Source organism: Carassius gibelio, chromosome A18, assembly GCF_023724105.1.
Source record: "Carassius gibelio isolate Cgi1373 ecotype wild population from Czech Republic chromosome A18, carGib1.2-hapl.c, whole genome shotgun sequence".
Classification (NCBI taxonomy): domain Eukaryota; kingdom Metazoa; phylum Chordata; class Actinopteri; order Cypriniformes; family Cyprinidae; genus Carassius; species Carassius gibelio.
The window spans coordinates 10273713-10298126 of NC_068388.1; the positions used below are offsets into that span (position 1 = coordinate 10273713).

Sequence of the window (24414 nt, forward strand, 5' to 3'; positions counted from 1 at the left end):
GAGTTAGCCCTAAAAAGACTGATTACATTCCATCAAACAGGACTTCAGTGACTGCAGTGCCAGAAGGCTCAACTAATTTTTTTTTAAAAAAAATTTTTTAAGGCTAGTAGCTCATAATGGTACATGACCTGCTAATATTTTCAGCAGCCCCACAACAAAACCATTATAACTATAGCAAAATATTTTATAAAGTTCAAATGTAAATATATTTATAATATAAACAATACTATAAAAAATAATAATAATTGTAATGCTTATATTATACATATGTTTTCTTATCAAAATATTTCTTTTTATATTAACAAATACTCTTTCAAAAAAAAAATCAACAAACTGCTGTTACAATCAAAAATAAATCAAAAAACAAAACCAACAACAAAAAAAAAACTTCAAATGACAACTTTCAAAACATTGCAAAGGCTTATGTTTGTGAAGCACACAAACAATATCAACATATGCACGATGTAGTCACAAGACTCCTTAAACAAATGAAGTCACAGCTGATCATATTTTTCATGGTTTATACTGGCACCAAGCCATGTGAAGAAAACAAACCATCTGCAGTCACACCTTGTGAAAAAATCCTCGTCAGGTGCCAATGAACAACAATGAACAAGCTCAGCAATGAACGGATAGTCTCACTCGCCGCATGTACAGTGGAGCCCGCTGTTCTTTTATATTTACGACTGTTCATTCTCAATCATCAGAGAGTCATTTTTTATCGGTCTATAATAGAAATAGGAACAGGCAGTGAAAGAGAAATTCAACAACAGGATCAACATTGACAGTTCAATCCATCTCATATAAACGATACCTGCTAACCACAGGATCCTATGGGAGATCGTAAAATTACTTCACTTTTGACACCACAGAGTGAGACTACATGGTGTACAACTGTCTAACAGACAAGTAGATCTTGCTTAAAGGGTTTTCAGCTAGAAATGAAGTCTGACATCCTTCTTTTCCACACAGGAACAGCTGTTTGAATACTCTGCTAAACTTCTCCTTTCGAGAACAGCGTCGTTATTTACTAACCCCATTAGATTACTTACTCTTTGTTTTGTGCAATATAAAATGAAGTTTTGCACAATGTCCATTGACCTTTTTATACAACAGTAGACAGTGATTTAGCCTATTCACCTCTAAAAGGTCAACTGATAAATGGTATGCAAGTCACTTTGGATAAAAGACTACATCTTCTGTTTTCATCATGAATTTTCATTTTGGGGTACAATGATTTGAATACCATATGCACATTTAAAATAGCTTTTTTACCATGTTACTTTTCTGTAATATTTTTGCGCTGAGATTTTATTTTAGCTTACGACATCAATGTCACAAATTCATGGCATGACAAACACAACAGCGGCTTGATGATGGAGCAGGTGCTCAGGCCAGCTCTCCTTCGTAAGTTTCTCCTTGTCCTGTTTCAGAATCTCTGCATGGTGTTTCCTCAAACCCATATCAAATTCAACACTAAAAAAAATCTTGATCTGGTTCTTCTTGTAAACATTTTTTTCAGTATCAAGTACAACCTCTTCCTATGTTCATCCATCCGTCCATCTATCGTTCTCTCTCTGACTCTCATTCCCTCTATTTCTCACTCTGTCTCCAGCTGCTGTCATTGGGATTTATAGACCAAGGATCATAGCCAAGTTTCACAGTCAGTGGGAGATGTGGAGGGGGGGGGCTGGTTTTGTTTTCCTATTTTTTCTATCCTTCCTTTTCATCTCAGGCTTTTCAAAGTGTCTCTTTTTTGCGAGCAATTACACACATGCTCTGGTAAACAGACAAGTCGTTTTCATCACTGAGAACCTCTGCTGTCTCTCTCTCGCTGTGCTTCAAACAAATGTAATCTCGCCACATCCTGAGAGAGACGTGCATTCAGCCACTGCTGGAGAAGAAGGGAGACAGAACAACCCCTCAACGGACATCGGTTCACCCACATCTACAAAGCGCAAACGCTTTCTTATGAACGAGTTCTACAATATGGTTAAATGGTTTATAAGATAGAACGATATAGTATTTTATCATACAAAGACATATCCTTAATATATTAAAAAGCAAAAAAAAAAAAAAAAAGTGTGTATATATATATATATATATATATATATATATATATATATAATGTTTTAATGTTAATGAAATTAGTCTCTTTTGCTCAACAACATAGCATTATTTGATAAAATATACAGTAAAACACTAATATTGTGAAATATAATTTAAACTGTTTTCTGTTCTACTTTATTTAAAAAAAACAAAAAACATTTAATTAATTCCCTTAATGGCAAATCTGAATTTTCAGCAGCTATTTCTCCAGACTTCAGTGTCACATGATCCTTCAGAAATCATTCTAATACACAGATTTGGTGCTCAAGATACATCATTATTATCAGCGTTCAAAACTGAAGAGCTGCTTAATATGTTTGAGCAAACAATCATACATTTTTTGCAGGATTCTTTAATGATAAGAAACTTAAAGAACAGCATTTATTTGAAACCAAATCTTGTTACATTAAAAATGTCTCATATACTTTTTATTGATTTTGATATATATATAGATATATATATATATATATATATATATATATATATATATATATATATATATATATATATATATATATATATATATATATATATATTTTGAGTGGATCCAGTTTTGTTTTGTATCAGTCTAGTCATAGCAAAGTTGTTACAACCGTTCTGAAAACGTGACGCGGTGAGGACATTATCCCACCCTCTCAATCTGCTTTTACAGTAATATAGACTGCTGGAATGCTAAGCCAGTCTGATGCTTTATTAGTTCCATAAGGAGAGATTTTTGTAGAATTCATTTGCTGCTTTGGAAAACAGCCCACTGTGACAAAAGCAAGTAAGCACACACGCGGAGAAAACAATAAAAACTAACCCAACAGAGCTTCATTCCAGGCTGGCTGAATGGCTTATGAAATGATCAATCAGAGGTGAGCGCAGACACAGCGACAAAACAAATCGGCAGGCACATGTTTAATCATGTGTGTGTGTGTGTGTGTGTGTGTGTGAGAGAGAGGTAAATGAGTCCACTGCGCTGCAGCATCTCGGAGTCTCTGCAAATTAAAACTTGCTCAAGCAAGAGGGGTCTGCTTGGCTTGATGTGAAATGGCTTGGCTTGGCTAGCCTGACCCAGCCCCCAACCCCCCCAACCTTAAACCACACCCACTTATTCTGCATTTGTTCCTTCATCCGACAGCGAGGGGAGGGCGGGGCGAAGAAGTGGGATATGCACGTGTGCATTACAAAGAGGGCATGTGTTTAGGGCCAGAGCTCTACTTGAGATGGCCACAACAAAAAGTACAGCTACACTTACCCCCTGCGGAGCACCACCCTATGCTGGTTCTCTGAAAAACATCGCTTGGTCTCATTTATGTGGTCTGCGAAAATACACATTATTACAGTCAAATGAGAGGCTCTCTTTTAGCTTTCCCTATGCAGAGAATTTGCTTGAGGTGTATTTAAGATGTTTTCGTGCAGTTATCTACAAACCCACCCAACTAACAAGACCAGATATAATTCTCATACTCCTCCATCAGCATCGTCACCTAATTCAAGCCATTCATTCAACTAGACAAGCTTCACTTGCGGTTTAAAAGTGGCCAACAGCAGCAAGGTAATTGTCCGTTTGGCTGTTAGAAACTGAAGGAATGCTGGGAGGACATTAGTGTGGTGTAGGGGCAACACTGGCCCAGCGTGAGGGAGGAGCCGAGTGGAGTGCGTTAGTTCGGTTTACGCCAGTCACTCTATTTATACTTGCTCCTCCCTCGGACGTCCAAACAGCATCTATTGAATCCAGATGTGAGAGGGCCGACAGAATGAGGGCTGCTGTTGCCCTTCAGACTCGTACGCACAGGACAGATGTATTGCCGTTTCTCCTCTATAAACACATCATATGACTGAAAGTGTGTAATTAAAAAATAATAATAAATATAATTAATATTATATAATTAATAAATAATTAAAAGAAGGGTTGATGGAAGCGATTTACTGGATTTATGCTTTGATAATCATACTGAATATTATCCAGGTGTAGTTTTTGATAAAAATATGATTTTCTCCACTTTTTGCTCAAAACTATACATTTTTATGAAACCTAGCTATATTTAAATGTTGATAAATAAATAAAAAAAAGAATACTTTAATGCTCAGATTTTTTTTTGTTTTGTTTAAAAGTAGAGGCTTTGACCTTTATTTTGGTGTATTGCATATTCAAATATTAATGCGGGAAAATATACTGGAGGGCATCAAATGTTAGTGAAAATCATCAAAATCGCTGGCGGTGGCTGGCAACTTAAAAAAAATGCTGGCAGGGAAAGTGTTAATAATAGTGTAATATAATAACATATAATATTATATAATTTAATACTAATAGAACAATATAACTATTTATCAAAAGGTCAGGAAACATTGGTTTATATATTGTTTATATATTTTTTTAAAACTACAATTTTATTTAAAAATATAAATAATTAAAAAAAATATATGTACACATTCAAATTTAGTTGAAATGCCTCTAATAGGCTATTTAAAGGCAGTTTACCGTTTATATCCATTTGTATCGTATGTATCGAGACAATGTGCCCCGCACCCTCTGTCCAATCTCTACATAACCAAAGGCCCTGAATGAAAACTGAGCAAGATTAAATTTGCTGATTAACATCCCGTCACTGGCCATCCTATGAACATGGCATTACTGATCTGTTGACAGCATGCGAAGACACACTCTCCCACCGACTCTGAGGTGGCCTGTATGAGAGAGAAAACAGGGACGTCTCATTCCCTAAAACCAAAACAAGACGGCACTCAATCCCCTCTGCCACACATGGCGTGATGTAGGTCGGCAATGTCCTTGTATGGGGTTTGTGTAGGTATGGAATTTGTAATGATGTGTCAACAGTGTGGCATCTGAAAAATCAGAGCTGCAGCAAATCAAAAAAAGTCTCCCTGTGCCCCTCCCATCAGCCCACCTCCAAACGTGCTGGAAACACAAACTGAGTACATGCACACTTTACCAAAAGAGTTCAAACAGAGCGGCACCCCCTGTCTGTTTTTAGCAATGGCATTATGTCAATCTGTAGTTATGATTTCTAGCTCTCTGGCATGCACTGAACCTCAGCATTAGGTCATGCTAACATCAAAACAGAAGCAGCCTGATCCCTGACTGGCCAATGAGCAGCCTAGCGGGCCAGGAGAAGAGTTAATGGGCTTAAGGTCTACTCCAGACTAGCTACTGCTCTATGAAGCTTGTGTGACCAGCTGTCAGCCCGTCTACGAGCTACTTGAGATCTCAACCAACCAAAAGCCTTGGAGTGGGTGTAGTGTTTTGGTTGGTAGGATTGTTTGGGAGCAAAACATCTCAGCCCTAATTAGTGGAGTCTTGCACCTATTTGTTTCCTGGGTGCCCTGCATCCTCATAAAAGGTGCAAAAGCTGTACCTTTAGGGGCTCAAAGGGACACATTTTGTACCTCACGTATCCCTAAAAGTTTCATAGTAGGACCTTAAGGGTAATACATAACACTGCTCTAAAGTACTAATCTGCAGCTTTTAGGGGTACTGCCCCAATGACAAATTGTGACCGTCAAGCTATGACTGACTTTCTTCTGTAGAACACAAAGTAATATATTTTTAACTGTGGTTTTAACTGTTTTGTCCATAAAATTGAATTCAGTAGGGCCCCCCCCCCAAAAAAAAATTCCAGCTCTGACATGCAAGAGTCCTGTAGCTAGAGAAAAAAAAAAAAAAAAAAAAAAATCAAAATCAAACTGAGAGCTAAGTTTATTTCTGGCCAAACACTGAATGCCACAACATGACCAGTCAGTTCCTCCTGTACTTTCTTGTCAGTTTTCGGACTCCCAAATGAAATAACCAAAAGTAAAATAAAAATCAAAGCCTTAAATTAAACTATAAGCCAAAACAAAATAACGAAATAAATGAAATGACATAGGCTTGAAATAAAAAGAATACAATACAATTATGCAAGTAATAAGCATACACATACAGCTCCTAACTACTTAAACGAGGAAAGACTGAAATCTCAGAAACAGTTGCAGCAATTCAATAAGCAATAAAATCGTAATTTTTGTTTTCGCTCAAACCAGTGCTCAAAACTGGCTTATGCATGTTCTAGACAAACTATCAAAAAGGCAGGATTTCTACAGCAACCACATAGAGTATTATGATTTCTCTCTTCTTTGTCACTTGCGCAATCCATCCAAAACTATTACATGTTTCCAATTCAGCGGATATTTACATATATACACGTTTGCACACACATGGTGTTTCTAAAATACTTCATCGCATTAATCAGAGTTGAATTTTGCCCCCTCCACATCAAAGAGCTCCAGCCGTCTAAATATTTGTATAATTTTTCGGAATGCAACATTGCTAATCGTGCCTGTCCCTTGAGTGCGTTCGACACTTTTACTTCGACATCCAGATGATACAGAGGCTTTTATCTGGAGCTATTTCGGAGGTGGAGAAATGTAGGTCTGTCTTTATTTACAGCCCAATTTCCTGAAAGGGCCACATAAGAATAGGTGCTGGGGCACGGGTCCAATGAGACCCGACAGAAAACGTTGGAGGGTGTGCGGGCATCTCCACTTACACTATTCTAGGATCAGAAAACAGTGTACACCCACACAAGCACTCATCACGAGGATGTATTCATTCAGTACCCAAGCTCCGAGACACAAACAGACATCCAACACCGCTAATGTTGTCTGATTCGTGGACAAATGACTCCACTGGAGTAGTGCAAAGAGGTCATAGATTAATTGAATTCCACTTTCATTTAAATCCAGCATTTCTCATGATCCTTCTTTTAATACAGAGGGGACGCAGCTGGACATCTCAGGACCTGCTTAGTCAAACAGTGACCCTGGATCCAAGACAGTGTACATAACATCCCTGCAGTCAGCGGGGACCGACAAAGCATCTGGCTGTCTGGTTTAAGTAATAGAGGTGAGACACAATTTTATTCGTTGGCTGTTCTGCAGTGTATATTATGGTCCTCCCGCCCACAATATTAATTTTTATAGTTCATTAGAACTGGCAAATGCTTTTGTACTTTCCCCTTCAGCTGTGAAAACAACTGAAAGGGAACAAAGTGTCGACTACGCAGCCGTACCATAGAAAGGAGCAGAGGGTAAGAGGATAAGAGTACAGATTAGCGTGTGAAGAGATGGGAAAAAAAAAATGGGATGAGAATGGAGAGATGAGGACGCTGGTAGGACACGGCTTCGTCCTCTGTCCTTACATAAAGCCTGTACTACTCTACCTTCTTTACTACTAGAAAAAAAGAGTGACGTTGTCCAAAAAGTGATGTTTATATAATCGTGTCCAGATTTTTATCCCTGCTAAGTAAAGAAAGGCCCACAGGATGAACAGAGGCTTTCGTTACCACAGCTGTTTTACAAAAAAGTAGGACTAAAGAGGAATCGAAAGAAGTAATTACTCATATTCCAGCCAAGATCCATTGTTTTTCCTAAATAGATGGCTTAAAGTAACTAAAGATGTTCAAAAAATACCTAATCAAGGGTGCCCAAAATTCACAATGTGTTCAATTCAGCAGTTCGTGATCAAACGTGATCACTGAATCTACAGCAACTGAATTTCTCAAACCGTGATCTGCAAGTATCCGACTCGACGGTGATCCTGTGACACTGTGATTTACGGAGCACTTCAAGTAGAGTGGTGTGAAACAAATACAGGAAGGGGAAATGCTAGGGAAAAATCGTGAAGGAGGATTTCCTCTGAAGAACACTGGCATGGTGTTGTTTTTCCTGGACAGGGAGCTGTAAACTCAATTAGTAGATGTATGTCTCAACTGAAGCAGTATGGGGGCCTTGATCGGCTTGGTTGAGCAGAAGCAGCAAGATCGGCATAGCTTTCCACTTATAGCATTGCTCTTTAGTGGGAAGCGGCAAAAAGTTTGTCCAAAGGTTTGGTCCATTTTTATTCAGCTATGATGTATTAAACTGATCAACAGTTGCAACCGATTCTTGAGCAACAAATCAGCATTTTAGAATGATTTCTGATAGATCATGTGACACTGAAATCTGGAGTGATGCAGGGCTGATGAAAATTCAGCTTTGTCATGTACACATAGGAAAAAATTTAAAATATTATTTCCATACCCCCACTGACCCTTTTTTTTTTTTAGCAAAATTACAGGACAATTAAGAAGAATTAGGAAACAAGAGAATTAGAAAATTCTCCGGCCCATGTGATTCCCAATGAGAAACGCCTCTGGCCTGCAAGGATGCCCGCAACCCATCCGGGAGACGGATGCCAAGCAATTAAATGGAAACTCATTCGATGAACAGACATGGTCTGAACGCGTTTTAATTACCTGGAAACTATTTAGAAAATGGTTGACGTTTGGATGCTGACAGGAAAACAAAGGGCTGCATTGTAAAAGAGAGCGCGAGCATGTGTTTTCTTCACTGATCAACTCCGCTACAAAGCAGCCAGGGAGCAGAGCGACAAACCCAATAGCTGTCACTGCCACTTTCATCTCGCTTCCAAACCAGACTTCAGGGGGGGGGAACAGATGTCTGATGCAACTGTCACCCATCTTGCTTCCTTCACAGTGAATGCCATACTTGTGTTTTGACTGTAGTAGTAAAATCATTTCATTACCATTTCAAGCCAAATGTGTAATTTCTCTGGGAAGCCAGATTTGGTTAAAACCATCTGAGATTCCTTTGTCGGGTGTGTCACTAGACTCACTACACAAAAAAAAGGGGGAAAGAGAGAGAGAGAGAAAGGGATGAAAACATATGCTCTCCTCAGCACAATAGCAGGGCTACAATTATGGACACCGAGTGCCAGGAAAACAGCTTTCTGTCCCATTACTCCCACTGGTTAAAGGGATAGTTCACCAAAAATAAACATTCTGTCATTATTTACGCACCGTCTAGTTGTTCCAAACCACTATCACAGACTTTGTTCAGTGGAACACAAAAGGAGACATTGACTTCCACTGCATGAACCCAAAGACCATGATACATTTTCACAATATCTTTCTTTGTCCTCAGCAGAACTGAAAACATACAGGTTTGGAATGACATGAGAGAATGTAATTCTGAGGCAATCAAAATGTACATCATAATCATATTTAACCTAAAATATCAATAAAATGTGTAGGGATGTGATCTTCGCCCTTCCACTTAGTCTCAGTGCATCCAGTCTTCATCGCTTACTAATTCGGTCCTCCTTCCTCTACTTCTCAAGTAGCTCTCCTCTCCACTAGGACGTGACTTGTCCAGTCTGCTCTTACTCCATGGCCCGGTTTACACCTGGTATTAAGATGCGTTTTTGAACAGGCTCTAAAACATTCTAAGCTTGTCCACTTTTGACCACTTCCAGAGGGAGTCGAAAACACATTCGGCCATATTGCACTTGTAGTGTGGAAACTGATGTGGTCGAATGCATTTGAACAGCCACTAAAGACCACCTACTGTCCCCTGACTGAGCTAATTCGTAAACAGTGCGTTCATTACATTCTATAAACACCATGTTCACTTCCTATGCATTAATCAACAAAATTAGAGCTAAATTAGATTTTAATTACATTACAATGGACAAGGGTATGCATCGTTTTCAGTGGTTTAGATTTACATGCGCATAAACAGGAGAAAACAGAGAAAAACTATACTAAATCAAATATGATAGGAGTAAAATAAATACACAAAATACGTTTCAGTTAAATAATTAACAAAAGTAACAAAACAAAAGGAAATCTGATTTCGGAAACAGACGGCTCACAAGCACATCCTGTTTGTTTTCTTTATTTTAGAACGGCACAGTTTTGTTCTTATTGTGAATATACATAAATAATAGTAAACCTTTACGGTTTCAAATGATGTCGGAATTTTTTTTTTTCTGCTGCAGGACAAAATCCATGATCACGCTGGATCCTCTCGTGCACACACACACAACATATAATTTATAGCATTGCTAGATGTTTATAGGCCTATGTTGTTATACTGAATGCCATTTTTATTTTAAAATTTTATATATAATTTTGTAGCTACTTGTATTTCATATTTTTATCTTATTCTGTTCTGAATATCTATAAAATGTAAACAATTTGCTGAGAACTTATATAGGCGACTAATGTTTCTCTCTCTCTCTCGCTCGCTCTCTCGCTCTTAGCACAATATTGACTGCAATATGTAGCAGAATTTTTATCAATGCAGTAAATATTGTAAAAATAGCTTTAAAAAAAAAAAAAAAAGGTAAAACATTTTGCGAGCTTATTTCACAGTATAAGATCAACAGATCAGAAAAAGCCAACAAATACTGGGCCATAGCCCCTCCCCAAAAATAAATCAGGACAGAAGTGGTTGAAAGTCAACAGAAGAGATGGATTAAAACATCAGGTGTGAACAGGAATGTGTCTACTCCTGACCTGATCAACCAAAACACATCTTAATATAAGGTGTAAACAGGGCCCATAAATCACATGCAGTGTCCTGGGGTGATGCAAACTTAAAAAGAAGCTGTGACATTACCTAACTTTACTTCTCTCCACCTGGAGGTCGTTTCCTCCCACTGCACTGGCTCGCGAGGAGCCAAAACATGCTAGCATGCACCCGCGGGCAAAAGAAAATCAGAAGTTCACTTTGCTGAAGTGTCTGTCTCCATGGCAGCAGCTGAGAGCACGTTCGCAGGAGCACGTATATGCGAGTGGACCCACTCTCTGATATTTCCACACAACCCAGACACACACAATGACAAAGCTGCCGTTGTAGCGCTTTCCAAGTAACAGAAGGAAAGCAACATAAGCCAGAAAGTTATGTGGGATTGTTGTGCTATGGTTAAAGCCAAGTGATTCATTTCTTATGAAATCTACAGTTTAAAAACAACTGGAGGTCGAGCACCTTTCATATGCAAGAGATTTGGAAGATTTTCAGCATGAAACAGCACAACGTCCTTACGAGTTTAATATGCTTAAAAGTATTTCCCGAGCATGTTTTAATCCTGAATTTTAAGGAGCACAGGCCCATCTTGAAAGCGTACCAGGAAGTCGGAAATATTTTGAGTGCATAAGCAGGTAGAGCTGGTAAAGTTTTATAGTTCATTAAAACATTGTCAAGTGTATCCCATGTTTGCAATCGCAAAAAAAATAAAACTTCAATGGCATTCCACTGCAGTGCATTATCAAATCCTTCATAGAAGCTGGAAGGGTCTTTTCAAGCCCAGGCGCCTACCTAGGGCAAAGATGGCTAAAATAATGCTATGGTCATAATGACCGTAACTCAACTCTTTCTTTAACCTGAATCAAAGATGAAGAGGAGAAGAGACCGACAGACAGAGAGAGAGAAAGAGAGAGGGAGAGAAACAAGGGATTATAGGGAGGAGACTTTTCTTCCACATTCTTCTGACCAGTTTCCCAGGCTGTTAAGTTGACTGGACAACTGAGTCAAATGTTGACTCTAATCATAACATCCATACAAATATGAGTTAAAAAAGCCCATACAAATCTGAGTTAGAGTTTTAAAGAGTCACAACTGCAGCAAACTACAAGTGACAGGTCATTTGGTTGATCTCTTGGTTCCCATGCTTCACATAAATCTATATTAAACTAAATTCTGAAATTGCAAGATAAAACTTGTTTTAGAAATATTATGTAAATAACAATAATGTATTTGCATTCAAAAGTTTGTAGGAAGCAATTTTTTTAAATAAATTGTATTCTGCTTTTAAAAGATTTACATCGTTACTAGCGATTTGTTTTATTTAAATGCTGTTCTTTTGATCTTTCCATTCAAAGAACTTTTCAACAATTGTTTTCGACATTGACAACAATGAGAAATGTTTCTTCAGCACCAAATTAGCATATCAGAATATTTCTGACACTGAAGACTGGAGTAATGATGCTGAAAATACAGCGCTGAATCACATAAAAATAATGACACTTCAAAATATATTGAGATAGAAATTTTTTTATTTAAATTTGTAATAATATTTCATAATTTTACAGTTTTTTTGTATCAAATTCAAATGTATTGATATGTTGAAAAATTACACCAAGGACTCCTCCCCTGGTGTTGTCTGGTTGCTTGTCCAGAAGAAAACGCTAAACATGTTTCTCAAACCCGATCGGCACAGGCCGAGGGTGGCATCCTCAAGCAGCCACATGTCCTGCCGTTACTGTAAACCCCTGTCCAGTGGCGACGGCGGAGTGAAACAAAATGTTCTAACTGGGAAACCATCCTCTGCTGTTCCACATGGAAACAAAACATTCAAACATTTTTTTTTACTCTCTCCACTGTCCCAAGACACAGCAGATTTTCCAGCATCTTTATGAAAACATAACTGCACAGAAAACAGTCCTCCTTTTTGTGCTACACAAAACAAAGAAAGGTTTGAAACAGCACGAGGATGAAGAAACGATAACAGGAACATTTTGGGGTGAACTATGCCTTTAAAAGACGGAGGCAAATAAATCAGCTGGCCTGGAGTCACACCGGGCTGCTTTGCAAATTGCACAGTGGAAATCCTGATACATGTCCTCTGAAGTCTAACACCTGCTTTATGATTTATTGTCTTGTCATTTCGTCTCACATCTATCTTTTTATCAATTTTTTTCCTCCACTCCTCTGCTTGAGGCCATTATATCTTGGATTATGGCACTATGGATGCAAACCGGTTTATGTGAATGACGGATTGATTTAATATGTCCCCTTTAGGCACCAACTGATCCCAGCCATACAGTACTGGGATGCTAACAGGGCATATGGGAGAAAAAAAAAAAAACACACTGGGTTCCTTTCCGAGCGCTGAACCAAAAGTCCAGAGATGGCAATCTGTCACATATCCGATGTTAACAAGCAGAGGAAATAGAGGAGGGCAAAAGGTCAGCTAGGGGGCTTAATCTAATAATCAGCTCACAACAATTGCCCATTTATTTGGGAACAGCCTGGCAGTCTATGGAGTCGCAAAACAGCCAATCAACTTCTCCTAATCACAGTAACTTGTAGCCATACGTAAAAATGTAACCGTACTGGCTGCCACTCTCGCTCTGCTATTTATGAGATGTGTCTGCTTTATGGTAAAGTGCTCTGTGTAAGAGTTCAGAAAGTGAAGAGGAAAAAAAAAAGACACAAACAGATGAATCTAGACCACACATGCTTTTTAAGGAAATCTGCCATCCTTGTAGAACATGAAGAAGGCATGCCGAAGTGCTACAGGCATGCTGAATAGGGAGCGTTGTGCAGTGTGCGCCTTCTCTACGGTTTCAAAACAAATAAAAACAGAAATGTGGTCGACCTGGGACATTAACGACAGCAGGCAGAGAGTGAGCGAGGAGGGACCCCTGGTCAGATAGAATAGCAGCACGAAGTTTGTTCCCACTCCAGACAGTGTTTACATTAGAAAAAGGGACCGAAAAGCAAATCCGTCGTAAGATGCCTGTGAAACCTCAAGCGAATGAAGGGGAAAGGAATGTCCAACCAAGCTTGTTTACAAGTGTGTACATGTTTGGCTTGGTTTGCATGCAAATCACGTCATATGAGAAAAAGCTCATTCAGTAGGAAGACCGTAAATATATAAAGTGGTATTATATCACAAGTCAATATAAATGGCCATTCTCAATTCATTATAATTCACAAATGTTCAATAGTTTGAGATCAGATTAAAGACATTAATAGTTTTATTTAGCAAGAGTGCATTAAATTTATCAAACGTGCCAATGCTGTTTTTCCAATGCTTTCTAATTTTCAAAATATCCTTAAAAAAAAAAAAAATCCATAAAAATATGATAACACTGATAAAAGCACTAAATCAGCTTTTTAACAGGAATAAATTACATTTCAAAATGTATTAAAATAAAATTCACCCTTGGTTAGCATAAGATAATCCTTTCAAAAAAGCTAAAAAAAAATAATAATAATAATAAAAAATAATAATAAATATATAAATATATATATATATATATATATATATATATATATATATATATATATATATATATATATATATCCCAAACATTTTAAATATATTTGCTATTGATAGATGATATTCAGATGACAAAAATAAATGTATAATGGGACTTGATTTATCATTCAGGTTTTATTGAATTTTCAGAGAAAATGTTTTATTTTTGATGACAGATTGTGAAGATTTTTTTTTTTCACTAATGCACACAAAAGAATCATTCACATTGAGCCCAACAGTACTTAGGGTTTATTTTTGATGTTGAAAAATTTAAGTAAAAAAGAATAAAATATTAAAGAACAAGTGATTGCCATTGTGAGCTTGGTTCGCTTGTTATTATCTAAGAGGAGACGTGAGTGCTGCTCACATACAAATACACACACCAAACTACATCTTAGTAAATGAAGCTCAAGAAGGGAGGGTTTCAAAGGTCTGCAGTGTGTTTATCTGCCAGTCGACCCTCAAACTTAAGTAACAATGTAGATGAAAGGCAGCCTAATGCACCTCCCTCCACCCCACACGAGCCGCTAATGGTTGACAGAAAACAAGAGAAGATTGGATGGATAGTTGTACACCGGATGCTTTAACTCTTTACATGGCTTATCCAGCACAATTTCAAAATAGACTTGCCAACTTGTATGCACTCACCTCTACTCTGACATATACAAGTGGTCAGAAGGTTCTCAAGATTGTTTCAAGAACTTTATTGGGCTCAAAAAAGCTTGATCAATACAATCCTGTGTGTTACTAAAACGGATATAAGGGACTGATGTCAGAACGACATCGTAAAGCCGAAGCAACATTGTTTTCCAGAAGCTGATTTGTGTGTAATCTGCTGGATTGAACTCCTGACGGGCCACATCAGAGACCGGTTTCAGTCTGGCAATGAAATAGCACAGCTATGAGTCAAATATCCTTGAGAACCTGCTCAATTAATTCCAGGATTTCTGACTGATTCTTTTCACTTTAACGGTTTCTACTCTTTGTAACTGTTCTAGTAAATGCAGGTACAGTTTTATCCATCCTTGCTAGCAATGACAGTTTCTGATCTTTAAGGGACGTCCTTGCATTCAGAAACAGCTAGAGGCATTGAACAAAACTAAATGCAGGTGTCAATTAAAGTGATAAACTTTACAGCACCTAAAGCATTGAATGAAAAAATATTAATAAAAAAATAATAATAATTAAAAAAAAAAAGAGACCAAATTTGCTTAAACTTACTTAAAAAACAATAACCACCAAAAAATAAAAAGGTAAACATTATTTTATTTTTTGATATACATTTTTTTAACTGAATCTTTAACATTTCGATAACAGTGAGAGAAATTAGGGGGAAAAAACAGATGCAGTGTTATTGTTAACGATTGATATTGTTAACAAAAACTAAAAAGAAAAAGTAAATTATTAAATGGCAATAAATATAAAAACTATTCACTTGGAAAAACTGAAGCTCTAATAAAACACATGGCTACAAAAAAAAAAGAAAAATAGGGTTAGAGTTAGGGTTATATATATATATATATATATATATATATATATATATATATATATATATATATATATATATATATATATATATATATATATAAATATGCTTTTTTACGATATATAAAATCGTTAAAAAAAATTATTTGGCCTCAAAATCATTTTAGTTTTTGAAGTTGAACCATATAAAATGTAAACTTAAAATTTTATAAAATATAAAAATTTCAAAACTAAAATTAAAACTTAAATGAAAACTATTTAAACAATAATTCAACAAATTTAAAAAAAGCTCTGTTGATTTGATCTAGATGTTTTCTTTCCCCTCAAATGACATGCTTTCATTCTAAGGCACATAAAATACGGCAACTGCACGTCACAGATCGGCTCTCAAACGAAAACAAATCTCCAAAACCAATTTCATACTGAAAAGTGGCTGATTCCAGAGCAATCAATCCTTCCAACCCTTCACCATTCATCCCTCCATAAATCACAGATGAGCATATTAATAAAAGAAAACCACGAAGGCCGCAGACGAGGGGGAAATTCTCCCACAAAGCCCTCTTTCTTTCACTTGACCAAGCAGTGGATATAGCCGCGCTGTTGTGCACTCGAGAAATGTCTAAATTTATCTGACACAGTAAATATCAGGGCAGACAGCTCAGAGAGAAGAGTGTGTGTGCTGACACAGAAGCGCAGCTGTGATTCTCCTGACCTTTATGTCGCGTGGTGGGGTTGTCCTGCGTTTGCCGCTCTCTCCCATGGGAAACATAGACATCTCGGCCTAGACAGAGCACTGGCCGGCCATCAACACCACACACGAAGACACACACACCCTCATAGCAAAGTTCAGGATATTTAAGGACACACGAGAATGGATTATCACCCATTAATGAAGCATCTAACATCTGCCGTGCCTTCAGTATCTCTTCCCTGAAGAAAAAAGATACGATGCTAAAGATAAGAGTCAGAGAAATATGTCAGTCCTGTCATCGACTGATAAGCCAGCTTCCTGAAATATGCAAAGCCTGGAAGTAACCAGGTGAATCCACCAACGGTGTACGGCACCCTCACCCTTGGCAAACTAAACCATCGTCACTTGCCAACTGGTGATTCCTAAGAGGAGCAGAGGCTGGCCAAGGAAGTCCCCATCTGGCAGAAGGGAACCGTGCCACACCCCCACTGCCACCTGTGCCCATTTAACAGGACACTGACAACAACAGACTACAGAAAGAGCCAAAAACACTCAGAGAAAGAGTGCAAATGTAATGATACTTAAGCTACAGTACCACATTTCATCATGCGTCATACTTACAGTTAGGATTTAGGTTACATTATAAATGTCATTAATGGCACTTTTTGAAGTCAATTTAATGAATCGTTGCAGAATACAAGTATTATTATATTTTTTTATATACAGATTTTACTGTGTCCAAACAATCACTCCCATTTTCCTATAAAAATCCAGTTATTTCTAGTCAGCTCAAAAGAAAATAATATCAAAGATGGAGCAATCATATCATCAGTGACTCAGGAAAGGGTTTAAGAGGAATTAAGCTTATCAGAAGTATTCCAAAGAGCTGAGTGACTCCATATGATTCCCTTTGTGATTTTATGACTGTCTTTCATCTTCACAGCACGATGATGCCTGCGGAGACACTGAACTCCCTTGCACTTCCAGCACGTTCCTACACAATAATGAGCTTAAGTGTATAATTTATGTTCATGCACACCAGACGCACATACTATGAATCAAGCATGTGGCTTCTTTCAAAGAGAGAGAAAAAAAAAAAAAAAGCATAGGCTACATGAACACAGAAACTGAAACATGGCTTGACTTTAGCTTGACACACACTGGTACTAAAACAAGCACACTCAAACATGTAAAGTTTAGACTTATGACGCTCTTACCCACTTCATACAGAAAGAAGGAATGAGGATTTGTAAAACTGAATCCTTTTTGCAAGTAGCACTGAGTTAGGGTTAGAGAAAAATAATATTTTACTATTCTTATCGATTCAACCAATTTTTGTGATTCTTTTTTCAAGGTTCTTTAAGGAATCAAACGTACAAAAAAACAGCTTTTACTTGTGAAGGGGTCTAAGGTAACAGACGTTGCGCTGGAGGCATTGAGGGACACTGGAACTAACGCGAAGGACAGGTGGCACCACACTTAAAGGATACGTGAGTAACTTCACCTCTGGTCATGAACTCCTTCCTGTCAGCTGCTCTGCCCTCTCGATCCGCTCGAGTCTCGAGAACCACCTCCAAGTCATTCAAATCAGGAATCAAATCTCTAGAACTCCTCTTTCTGACAACATAAGGTCACACCACATCCATTAAAGATGCAATCCATCACTGAAGCAACTGACAGGACACTTGCGGCACAGAGACAGCAGCAGGTGCCGTCACACACAGGAAGAGTGCTTTTGGGTGGCCATGGCTCACCTTGGTCAAATCTTGTCTGATTGAGAAAAGATCAAAGACAAATAGTGTTCAAAAAGTTTACAAATCATATCACTATCACATTTTCTGATTGAAATCCAATACTTATTTCAAATTTGGGGGTGCTGATTCCAAAAACTGTGCATGTTTTCCTCTAGCACGAAACACTTTGTCACAAAATATGGTCAAAATTTTCATTGCATTTTTGTTTTGACAACCAAGTAGGGTGAAGAAGTCTTGTATTGTATCTTAATCACCAGAAAGACTTCCACTAAGACATGATTCTCATGATTTATATCATCTTCTGATCCAGGATAGAACTATTTGTTCAATTCTCTTCACATGTATGAATGACTCTGACATTATTTTAGGCCTAATCCTGATTCCAAGGTTAGAATTATGGCCGGTGACAGAAACAAAAAAAAAGACAGATGTTTTCTGCTGCATCTTTGTTTTACTACATTTAAACAGCAACCGAAAATTAAAGAGCTTATTTATTAATGATCTCGTGTCCATGTGACATTAAATGGAAAATTTGAACACATTTTTAAAACTTTTAAAAACTTTTTGCATATTGGAAGTTAAACTGTGCATTTTGAAACGTTGTCATTAAAACCAAAAATTTTTTTTTAATAGTGCATTAAGGTGAGTGCTACTGAGGCCGAGGTCAATTTAAACTCATATATAGCCTATAATATTATTTTCATGTATCTTCATTCTTAGTTTGCGGGAAAAAAAGGACATGATTTTTATTTATATTTTTGAACTCCGCATTATCGAAACAGGTCACATTACGCTTTTTTGCAAATCAGCAGATTTTTTAGATGCAGGCCTGTTATTACTATTATTAATCATTATCATTGTTATTATTATCATCATCAATATTTTCCTCACACAGTAGAAATGAGACGTATAGAAATGTCTTTATATTTTAGAAATCGAATCATCATATTTGGGGGCATTTGGCATCAAAAAGTTTCAATAGCCCTGCACTAATGAACTGTGCCACATCTCCATTCAATTGCCACAAAATAGAGTGCATACTCAGACTGATGGTGCCACACTATGCTAGCTCTGCCAACTAGCAGAGAGGACACCCACAGTGGCGGAGAAAGAGCATTCGCCATTCCTGCCACGTAACCTGGACTCAGAAGAATCTGACATGTCGTGGACATGCCAGGGCCCTTGAGCGCTCCAAAAGGAAAACGCAGTATTCGTGCTGTTTTTTATGAATGAGTGTCGAAAGCAGTGGATGAATCACGACTTCTGTTCAATGCTAGCCAGAAGGCAGCAGCCAGATCCACACGAAACATATGCCTACATTCACTGCCTTCCTCATACAAAGCCACCAGACAAGACGCACAAACAGGAAAATGTGTAGGGTGAAGATACGGCTGTATGAAGCGCGTGGGTGCGTGTCTGTGCAGATTTAGCAGTCGACAAAACGGTCTCTGAACATGACCTCAACTTACTAAAAAGAAATCCCACGGTTCTCTTCTCTGCATTAAATAAAAATCACAAACCCTGGAGCCATTCAAACATTTTGGCTGTATGTTTAACAGTCTGTAAATTCAGAAGCATGAATACGTGGAAACTCATGAATATATAGATGGAGGTTTTATAACTTGTTTCACTCACCTGCAGGTCACCCTTTACTGAAAATCTCCTTTAGATTAGAAAATTAACTCAAAAAAAAAAAAAGTATGTCCAGAAGGAAGAAAAAAACATGTTTGGGACAAGAGAAGGACAGTATGCCAATTAATTTTTTAATAATAAGTTATTAAACAAACAACTTTGCCTTCTCAAGAGAGAAGAAAGAGCCTAAGAAAAAAAACATTAGACATGTAAAACTTCCCGCACGTGTCTGGGCAAGGCCAGTGAATACACACACAACCTACAGGGATGAGACACAGGACACAGCATCCTTCTGACAAAAACAGACACCATTCTTCAACACCCCCAGGTTGTGTGTTCTTGTGCTTCTCCTTTATCATCCCGACACCCATTGACTCCGACAACTGAAGTCCATTCAAATACCACAAACACATCCTGATCTTCACATACCATCATATATCTGTTTCTATCATTAGAGCAGGCAAGAGAGTACAGCAAACCATTGAAAGAGGATTTCAACATTTCCAAACATCCAGGGACATCTGCAAAACTCTGAAAGTCTTTGCCTCAGAGCCAGAATACTCCACTTGGTACACCAGCCTCATACTAAAGGATTTCTAAATCAGACACAGAAACCAAAATGATCTTTTTGTTACAAATAACGGGGGAGTTGCAAATAAGGGAATTCAAATAGAAACATTCAAGTAAAAGTTAGAAGACTTGAAGTTATGACACTTGTGACTGATATTTTCTTTAGTAGACGGTTTGTGTGTGTTTGATTTGAATGAGTCGCATTACATCGGGGAAGGTCAGACAGACAGACAGATACACACTAAAGAGGCTGAAAGACTGACAGAGAGAGACTATGAAAGACTAAAAGACTTTTACTGAGAGGTTCAAAGAGAGACCGACGGACAGATCCTGCTAGATGGAATTACATTTTCTTTATCAGACAGATGATCGACAGATAGGTGAATAGATAAACAGATGTTATCTGTGCTGATGTGCATTAGGTGCATTATGTGCCACGGCTGAGGAATGCAAACAATCCCAGGTATGCGAGCAAATAAAGAATTCAAAACGGTTTGATCAGACAAATCAGCTAGCCTTCGGGACAACAACAGGAGCTTGTGTTGTTGTTTGGGGTTGTATAGCAGCCCTGAAGCCCATGGGGCTCAGACCATTATCCAACAATCCTCACCCCTCCCCTCTTCCGTCTGGGGTATGCGAGTGTGTTTTTCAGCAGGGGGGGGGGTGGTGGCTTGGGGGGGGAGACATGCTTTTGTAGATCAGAGTGACCTGAGGGGCCCATTCAGACCAGACCACAGAGTAGGTGCAGTCACGAAACCCGCACACACACACACACACAAAGAGCACAAACACGTGATGTCAGCAAGGCCACAAGCGAGCGAGCAAACAACTGGATGGGTCACTAGAGTAACAGGCAGGCGGGTGGTGGGGCCAGGAGTGTAAACAATGAGAAGAGCTATCTAACGACTAAAGCTGTTAACAGCCGTGATAAGAGTCCCGGAAGAGAGCGAGAGGGGAGGAAATGGCAGTAAAACTATCGAGAGGGGTCGTAAAAGAATCAAAAACAACAGCCAAAATAAGTGGGAAGGGAGGAGAGGTTGGCGGGCAGGGGGGAGGAGATTAAGGAGGGCTGTCGTTTCGCTCCCCCTCGCTGAGGAGTCTTGTTTTTGTGCTTGTACACTTGACATTTCTGTGACATTTCTCCTCAACACTTTGCCTCACATGGACCTGGGGACGTCCGTTGGATGCCTCCTCCCTACAGTCCCCCCCTCCTATTCCCTCCATCAACCGACCTAGCATTGCAAAACATCTCTGGAGACAAAGAACAGACACACTCAAACACACACAGATTACAAAACATACACGAATCATACCATCAGTCACCACCAGGGGCTCTTTTTAAACTTTACAACAACATTCATCATGGCAAGAACATTGTAAAGTTCTTCATGTTTTTTTTTTTTATTGATAAGTCAATAAACATTTAAAATTAGATCACAGACAAAGAGGATAAATAATAAATCAGAGTTTAGATGCCAGACATCTTAAACTGATTTTGTAAGCTTTCTATACAAACGGTTAAGAGTATTAGTAGCTAATAAAAGCTCTTTCAGCCAGTTGAATCACTTTGTATATTCAAAGACCTGATTGAATTGTTCACAACATTGGAAACAAACTTGACAGTCTTTCATGTCCCCTTTGAATAAGTTTATTCCTGAACGAAACCAAAATCCATTTCCTTATCGCCAGAGCTGGATTATCGGAGCCAAACAAACATATCCAGGCAGCGAGAAGACAAACACTGCGAATGGAAATTGCATTACAAATGGAAAGTCCATAGACTCCAGATACACGCATGCATACACAGAGGTGATGGTAACAAGCGCATGCAAGAACAGGAAAGGAATGCTTTAATGGTCTTACATTTCAGAAAAAAAAAAGCAAACAATAGTGCTGCTGTGGACACACTCATCTCATAACAAACACGCAGAGTCTCGCGCACATACGCAGGAGCTGATCGCTGATTGGCTGCTGAAAGCAACTCTTGGTTCAGTAATTAGAGAGAAAGGACCGATCCAAATTGACTACAAAACCACTGTGTGCCCTTGAAGAAACATCTGCGCACAAGAAAAACAAGGGGTGGAGAAAACTGTTCTCAACAAAGATCCAGATGGGCTTCACCAAGTGACACCAAAGGGCTACGCCACCATCAAGCTAACCCTGAAGATTTGTGTTCGGAAGTCCAATTCATTTCAGTGAATCACTTCGTTCGAGTCAAAACAACATTTCACAGAGTCAAAGTTCTCTGTTGCTTTGCCAATCGGTTTGACTCAAACATCAGAAAAAACTGGTTCTGTGAAAACACACTCACAAGTCAAGTACTATCTTCCTTCATCACCCACAATTCAGTCTTATTCTTCTCCACTGTAGAATTAGTATAAGGATGGTCGTAACTTTTTGAAAAACCTTCCAGTTCAACCCTCAAGTCATCATGATCCAGTCTTCACAACCCACTTTTATTCAGAGTTAAAGGCTTTTCATTGGGAAAAAATAAAGCGAGGCAGGACTTTGTTGGGATTTGATTGCGAAAAGTAGTGGATCAACTGATTAGACTGTTAATAAGTTAATGATTATGAAGTTCATTCAACTTAATCATTCATTATAAAACCCAAAATGTGTAAAAAAAAAAATAAAAAAAATAAAATACAGGAAGTAAACTATCAATTTAGAGTTCATGTTGAATTTAAGTGTGTTTGAAATCAGCTTTGCGTCATCCTCAACATGTCAAAACAACTAAGTTAATACACTCCTTGGTTTCCTCATCTATCCTTGCCATTACCTCTCATGAGGTTCAATCATTTGTGCCTTGAGAACAAAGCAAGCTGGCGACAGTTGGAAAACGCTGGGGTGTGATTTTCATAGGCAAATTGTTGATTCCTTTGAAGATCCATATGGAAACATTGACGGGAAGCATACACAATCGGACAGGTGGCAGCCCACTGCATGTTCCAGAAGGTTTTTGGAGAACAAATCAATCAGTCAGACCATTAGTACATCCTTTCTGCTGTGACTACCAGTCGTTCTCTTTGTTCGGCTGTTTGAGCCTTGGATACAGGTGACTCACACCTTCCCACCTCTGCAAAGGCAAAAACATGGCATTCAGACACAAGATTACCATACTGAACAGGTGTGCAGGGGAGCAAGTGCTGACACGATGCGGGTGGGACGTTCGGGAAGAGACTGCATCAGCAGCGCAAAGGAGAGTCACTGAAAAAGGACACTCGGAGTCGTCCACTGCTGTGGATCAAATATCCTGGTAGGGTCGCAGCACGTCATCTCCTTACCTTCCTCAAACGTGTCCTTCTCATGATTGTCAGATTCAAAGAATTCCAAAAGCAACAAACAAACTATCCGGCTATAAGGGAGGGTGTTTCTGAGGAGGGTTGATTTCCTCTGTTTGTTTTCAGGCGGAGGGAAGGGGGAGGGAGGGCAGCTTTGCGACGGCTTCTCTGAGCCTGGGACTTGCACGGTCTGCAGGTCTCTTGAAGGCCAGGGGTGGGAGAGCGCTGTAGTGTTCTCATCCATTATGTTTTTCCCACCATTCTTGTGTGCTTGGGAGAGGAAGAGGGAGCAAACATTCATAATGGGGTAGTTCACTTTCCCAGGCATTCCCGGTCAGATGTAGGGGACACACTGACATTCATATCTTCTGACCTTATGACTCCAGAGATAAGAAATCATAGAAGATATTTTGGTCCCAGCCAGGTGGATTTTCTCACATTCTATTGACCCCATCCACAAAAAAGGGCCATTAAGGACATCAAAGTACTATTGTAATATCTAACCTAACAGACAAAATAAAACTCAAATTAATAAAGGATTTTTATATATATAAAAAAATGTATTTAAAAAAACCTAGTATAAACTAGTGGTCAACCGGCATGGGTTTTTATTAGCTAATGACATAACTAAATTGTACACAAATTGTACACAAAAGCCCCTCAAAAATATATCAAAAATAAATAAAACAAACAAAATTCACTCAAAAATAAGGTGTCAGCCAACTTCAACAGCAATGAAAAGAGATTTGAGAGTGCCGTTACACATAATTTAGGGTTCAAAAAGCACACTTCTATGGATGGATTGAGTGTAGTGCTCCTTAGAACGTCACCTCAGGTCACAGAAAACTTTGTTTTGTTTTCAGGACCCTCGGCTACTGTCAGTGCCTTTGATGAATTGGTGGATAGTCTAGTCATAACTCTCTAAACGCAACATAGATTACACTAACCAAATATTTACCTGACAAGACCCTGCCAAAGAGACAGACCTCCAGTTCCCAAGCAAAGCAAACAGTATCCCTC

At 38.5% G+C, this 24414-nt stretch overlaps 1 protein-coding gene across 2 annotated transcripts in view; it reads right to left on the reverse strand.

Annotated features, from left to right (window-relative positions):
* Positions 1-24414, reverse strand: part of LOC127934765 (insulin-like growth factor 1 receptor) — a 78999-nt gene that overhangs the window by 41509 nt on the left and 13076 nt on the right. The gene's annotated exons all lie outside the window — the stretch shown is intronic.